This window comes from Falco naumanni, chromosome 2 (genome assembly GCF_017639655.2).
Source record: "Falco naumanni isolate bFalNau1 chromosome 2, bFalNau1.pat, whole genome shotgun sequence".
NCBI classification, from domain to species: Eukaryota; Metazoa; Chordata; class Aves; order Falconiformes; family Falconidae; genus Falco; species Falco naumanni.
Window position 1 is genome coordinate 83,652,422 of NC_054055.1, and position 6,956 is coordinate 83,659,377.

Genomic DNA, 6,956 nt, shown 5'->3' on the forward strand with positions numbered 1-6,956 from the left:
ACCATCAATACCTCATCCTTTATATCCTATTCTCTCCTCTGCTGCTACCCTGAATACTGCAAAAAAATTGAAAAATACCATTTTCCTTTCCAATGATTTCCAGGGGAGTAGATAATCTACTGAAGGGCTGGCTGCACAGTGTGTCATTTGGATCTCCCCCAACAGCTCCAATGGACAACTGTAAAGAGTAAGTTCATGGCAGGGCAACAACTGCATCTTTTAGAAGTGAACAGGAACAAGCTACATTTGTTTTGAAGGGAAACTCAAGACAATTTCTTCAGCTCTGGCCCTACTATTTACCATTTGTGAGGAATACCTAGACTCCCGATGAGTTCTATAGAGCCACATACTTAGAAAGGGTGAGAAGAAATTGCACACGTACAAAATGCACAGATAGGGACACACATCTCCAAGCATTCTTTAAAAAGCTGCTCAATTTACTAGGTATGATAATACAATCTTCTACTCTGGAAATATCATACAAAGGTTTGAACTACTTCAGATAAGAGAGGACTGTTGCAGTGTGAGAATTACCAAGTACTGAGTGGAAATGCCACTGATAATTAAAGCACTTTATATATATATATATATATATATGTATATGTATATGTATATGTATATGTATATATGTAAATTAAATACTGCAAATGTCCTTCTGCAACCAGTTGAATTCCAGCTGGAATGGACCACAACGGCCACATTTCCTCTCTGGCAGCAAATCTCAAGGGAGCATCGCACCCTTCCTGCACTGCAGAGTTCACCTTACGCTGTCAGACAGAAAGGAAAAAGTCCCAGGGTTCAGTGGCGTGGCAAGAGGCCAATGGCTCAGCTATTTAATTAACATAGTAGCTAGTGTCTTCCATGGAGAGAAGGTTGTACCTGAGAGGTTACAACCAATATCAACTCTGAAATTACACTTACAGCCTTGCTCCTGCAAGAGGGAAGTTTCTCCTGTGTTGCATTATCTGAAAGACAGCAACTCAGTTGCACAGGCCCCTGAGGGTGCATTGATTATTTTAAAAGGCTCTGTGAAAGGTAATTATGAAAAGATTCATTACAGGGAAGACATCCTTAGGGACTGCAAACTGAAAAAGAAGGTGGAAAATCACAGGTTTAGGCTGCTGCCCTCTCCTTCCTTCCTTGAAGCCTCTATTGGCAAGGTATGGAAATGGTCTCAATTATCTCCAAAAATGACAGAAGATGAAGGCACTCGGCACCTTGCACAATCAGGTACTTAATGTCCTTACCCTCCCTGGGGATCTGCCGCTGACAGCAAATGAACTGATGGCTCCTGCTGCTCCCACCAGCCCAGTTCCCTGTGTCATCCACCTACACACACTCACACATTCATTCTCTCCCTCATAATTTATTAATTCAATTTATTTATTTATGTAGGTCATTTTCAGTAGTAGTTGTCCAAATAATGGCAGAAGTGAAAAGAGCAACAGAGAAACAAAGTTAGGGAGAGAGCTGGTGGCACACAGGGAATGGCAGGAAAAACTCAGCTCTCCTGAAAACAAGATGTATGCTACAGGATTGTCCCTGATTTTCTGCTCAGGCAGAGCTTGAGCAAATTCCAATGACATCAGCTTCACCAACCTTTGCTCAACTGATTTCACACAGCCCATTCACCTGGTGCTCATGCTCTGCTCTCTGGACTTACATGGTCTTTCTGATGGTGCTTGAAGCCTTTTAGAGCTCTCCAAAGAGTATTTCTGCTTTTAGAGACCATTATTTTGGTTTTCTGGGCATTTAGTCATTTAGTCATTAACTGCGTTTTAAAGCTTTAATCCACAGGGGTCTTTGTAGTAAAGAACAGGCATATTTACATTGCCTAATCTAAATTAGATTACTTCCTTTTATTTCCTTTTTAGCCACCCTCTAAAGAAACTCCCTTTTCTACATTGACTCCAGAGGAGCTCTAAGGAAATTATCTTCATAAAGATGTAATCAGACAGGGTGAAATCAGCTGATCTAAAGGCTTTCTGTTGTTGAAAGAAGCAGTCTTGCTCCTTCACCTTGCGTACTTTTTCCTGACTTTTTCCTCTGCCTTCCTGTAATTCCGCCTCCGTGTTGCCCACCCATGCTCTTACAGTACTTTTGACACTCAGCTGACCCCTTGCCTTGCTGATTCAGCTCACTGAGCTGGCAGAAAATAAATCCAGAGAAGTAAAATAAGGAGAGTTTTCTGATGGGTTAATGAACTGGATCAACTCAGTGAATATGAAAGTCAGCCCAAGGGTGAGTCAGGATCATGTAGGAGGGACTGTGAAGGGCAAGGAGAATTGACCCTTTTCACAGCAGAAAGTGATCAAAAGAGCTCAGTTTGTCTCCACTAATGGTATCCCTAGTTAAGAATATAATAGAGATGCCTGGAAATAGAGGGAATTTACCCTCACTGTTCTAGCTATGCAGTAATGAATTTATATTTCATTTTCTTTCCCTTCTATGCTCAGCTGGCACATTCTACTACAGTTCATAGCATGAGAGTGTTCTAGAGACCCCCTTCCAGCACAGCATCTGTACACCTCTAGGAAAATCTGTCTCTTGGGTTGTTACAGCAAATATGTGAAATGCTGAAAACCATCAACTATGACCTTCCCTGTTAGAGTCCAGTGGAAAAGCACATAAACGGAGCTAAAAGCAGCACAGTTGTCAAACTGTGAAAGTGATTCCTCTCTGAAATGAAACCTTGGCTGCTCTGTTTTTCAATATCTTCAGACCAAGGCTGGACACTTTCTTCAAGATACAGTATGTCAAAGACAAGGTATACCTCAATGAACATGTTATGCTCAGTAACAGGGTTAGTTCAGTGAAACTGAAGTCTGTGATACATAGGTGGTCAAAGGAGATAATCTTATACTCCATAAATCTGTAAAGTACAGATTACACAAAGAAAAAACAAGAGACTAAAACAAGACTTTTTGGTTAGTGAGAACAACCAATTCCCATTGTTCTTCCAAAACAAAGAGGACTTCTCCCTAGACCCTTCATCTTGGATTAGTAGTTTGTTCCTAGTGATACCACCATCCCTCCTTACTTAACAGGAGGAGAGCTCCCTTTTTTTTTGATCTGTGGACATGAGCACCGAACCAGCAATTACAGAAATTGCAGGTTCTCTCTCTGTTTAGAAGAGTAGATTTTGAATGTACATGTGGCATCTCAGCATTCCCCTAGCAATGTACTGGAAATGCTTTTGTCATTTCTGCTTCTCTCATGACAGTAAGAAATTATGTGCTCTGCCCCAGCCGTTCACGCATAGGCTGTGACAGAAGCACATGCAGAGTGCACACTCCAAAGAGTGGAAGATTACGCACTAATTGGAGACCTTTAAGTCCCTCAAAATGTAATCTCTATTCTGCTGACAAAATTTGTGGAAGATACTTTATTTCAGCAAGGTTCTTGGCCTCTCTTCATGGGTTAAGCAGAAATACATTAATTTCCTGTCTTCGTTGTAAGTCTTTACATTCAGAATACATGCAGGAAAATACAGTCTGAATATCAGATATTAAAGTGGTAGTTGCCTGCCCTAGCAATACGTTTGAGAAAAAGCACCTTTTTGTAGGGCTCCTTAAACCAGAGTCCTCCAGTGGCCTAATCAGTACCCCAGTTAGCACTCGTTCCCATCAGTCATGACAAGTTATGGATCAAATTTCTCCAGCCTCAATTTAAAAGTAGTCTGGCTTCTTCTGGCTTCCTACAGTTAGTTTCTTCATTTCTCTAACTTTCTCCCTTTTTCCTATGACTAATATATTTTTTCTGAGTCAAAATTTGTCACAAGCTTCTACCCATGGTCCAGAACTACCGTGAATCGTGAGTCTGGTTCTGTAGCAAGCTGGTTTCATGTTGCAGCATCATACGTGTTAAGGCAAACCACATCTGTTTAGAGATGGACCATTTTAAGTTGTTACTTGTAGGTTGTAGATTATCGGTCATTGAGAGAAAGGCTCAGATGACTCCTTAATTAGGAGAGTGGGGAAGGTCTTCTGACATACTGAGACACTGGAGTCAGGTGGGAAAAATACCATTTGCAGGTTGCTGTGCTTCAGGGAGTTAATAACTTCACAATAGTTTGAGAGTTTTGTGTTTGAAAATGAAACAGTGCTCTGAAGGGAAGGACTAAAGACTACTGAATGAAAGTGTTCTGGCTAGAAGACAGGCTTTCCTATTTGGGGGGCAGGGGAAGGGAAGGATGACAGCCCCCATTTTCAGTGCTCTTTGCTACTTCTCCTGCACTTTCTGAATATTGTGAATTATGACTCTTACCACAGGAGAGAATAATGGCCCTGGTCAGGTTCAGCCCTCCCTGCTGCTATGTACGGTGTACACAGACACACACCTCTACTGCCCATGTTTGTGTATGTACACAGGAGCCCTATTCACATCAGCTAATTTGGGCATCAAGATTAGATGCAGTTCAGAACACGTGAAGAGTCCAAGTTCTCCCATACTCATGCCCCATGTAAAATACTTTGAACTGATAAACACTTGCCATGTCATTCACTTGTCCTTTTGCTCCCTTCTCCAAGAGGTCCTAGAAAAAATTTCCTCATGTAATGTAATTTTACAAACAAAGCAGTGATATAATACAAACATAAGTTATGTATCTCTTTAACAGACAAACTTGGGGGTAAAAATGAAAGGAGAACTCCAGATAAGGGCTCAGACTCAGCACTCTCTGGGGAAGTTGTTATTGTTTTCTCGTCACATTTTAGACCAATAAATACCTCATGCACAGAGGTTTGTTGCTCTTTTCTGACTGGATTAACTGTAATTAAGCTAGAATTTCTTTGCATAGAGAAATGGGTCTGAGCAGCTATTCTGCAGCAGATATTCTGCACTATAGGTCTCTTTTCACCTTTTAAAAACAGGTTAAGCTAAACTGTGTTTAGTGTCTAAGGTCACTCTTCGTATGGAATGAAAGGATCTATGTGCGGAAAAGTGCAGAATAATCTTGTTTTAAGTACCACTGTTCACTGATTTCCCAGCAGCTTTCCCATGCACATAAACGCATTCCTAGAAATGTTAGTTTCCTTTTTATCTACATTCTAGCGAGCCAAAGGAAGAGGAATTGGTTTTGGTTTGAATTCCTTGTTTTCCTGCAGAAAATGTTTAGTGGGGTATTACTGTCCCTTGTTCTAAATACTTACCTCTTGTTGTACTGGTATTTTATGTACTGTACCTCTTATGAGTGCTCTACGAGGTGCTAAAGAGAGAAAGAGGGGGTTTTGCATATGTCTCTGTAAGTAAGCGCATTATACACTTAAGAAAAGAAAAAAAAAAATCATCAAAAAGACCTCTGTACGTTTCTCTCTGCTCCAGAGCAGCCTTAACACAAACTACCTGAAAAGTCTAGTTTGTATGCTAGTGCAGAGAACAGGTTTCCAAAGGCCTGCTCTGGAGAGCCCTGATTAGATAAACATGGTTTAGAGGACTTTGTTTTCATTTGCAGCTCATTAGAGGCAGCCCAAAGCTAACTTAAGCCTCCTGGCTGGGAGATACTGGATCAAGATAAATCCAGGCATAGACAAAATGGAACTGTTTACACTTGATACAGCTGTACCCTGAGTTCCCACGTGATCAAAAAATAATAAGCCAGCAAAGGAAGAGGCACTGTCTTCAGAAGCCTCAAACCCCATCCATTCGAATTGCTGTGATCCAGCACTTGCAGGGGTACCTGCACTACAACACTGGTCAAGGGAGGTAGCCCTCTCGCAAAGCACCCTAAATCTATGAAGGTGACTTTACCCTGCTACAGCTTCAGATTGCAAGAGGTTAAACTAAACCAAATTCTCCTCCCGTTGCAGAGGACCACACAAGCGAGTGGTGAAGGCAGGCTTTACCAGTTCCACCTAGATTGCAACAAAGGGCACCCTTTAGCCAAATTAAGAAGGCTACATTAGCAGGAGGAGACATATGCCTGTTCAACTAATTCTATTTCAAAATCAATTTAGTTAAATCAGTGTAACTTTTGTGTGTGAGCAAGGCTTATTGTCAGAAAGCTAATTGTAAATTAAAATGAGAAATAGAGCAGTGTCATCCATTACAAAGGAGACATGGGCTGAAAGCACTGCTGAATTGCATGATGGCTTCTAAAACTACCAGAATGCAAGGATTAAGTACAAGTGAGTTAATAAGGTGTTATACTGCATTCTGAAGGCTGCTTAAAATTAGCTGTGAACGTGCTTTTGCTTGTCCTAAATACACTGCAGAAAGATACCGTAATTTTTTTGCATCTCTCTGTCTTTCTTTGAGCTGTCATACTCTAAAACAGTCTGACTCTGTAGGCACTAGAGGGAGAGAGATAGCTTTGCTGTTGCTCTTCTTTCCGATCATGCTCTCAAGCCTGAAGGAACCAATTTTAATAAGTGACGTACAGAGGTGAAGCTCAGTCATTTCCCCATATGATTTATTCAGTGTGTGCTATGGCGCTATTGCACAGTGCAGTACTCTCCATTGAAAAGGCATTTTCCCAAGAACTGCCCATTTTCAAGATCATATTATTTTCGAAAAAACAAACTTTAAAGACAGAAGGGGCAACAGCTTTCCCGGCTGAACCTCAACTTAAAACGTTGCCAGGTGTTACCAAGATAGTACTATGTCTTCTGCATTCTACAGCTGTGCAGGAAGGTCACCATTGTTAGTATCTTGCAGACTCGCACAGCACTGCAACAAGCCAATCAGCGGGGCTGGGAACCTCCTTCCTCTAAGCTAAAATGTAAGTTACACAAATCGCGGGCTATACGCAGATCTCAGAATGTGGTCCCTGCCCCGCAGAAGTCTCTAAACAACTGCTTGGCGAGGCGCTGCCTGATCCCGCACAAAGTGCTGCACATCCCTGTGGCACAGCAGGCTGTATTTAGTTAGGTGTAAGAAGTTTGTGCTTCCAGGAGAAGTAGGATCCTTGCACAGAGGTGGTTCCACCCTCAACCTACATTGTCTGATCTTCCAAAATG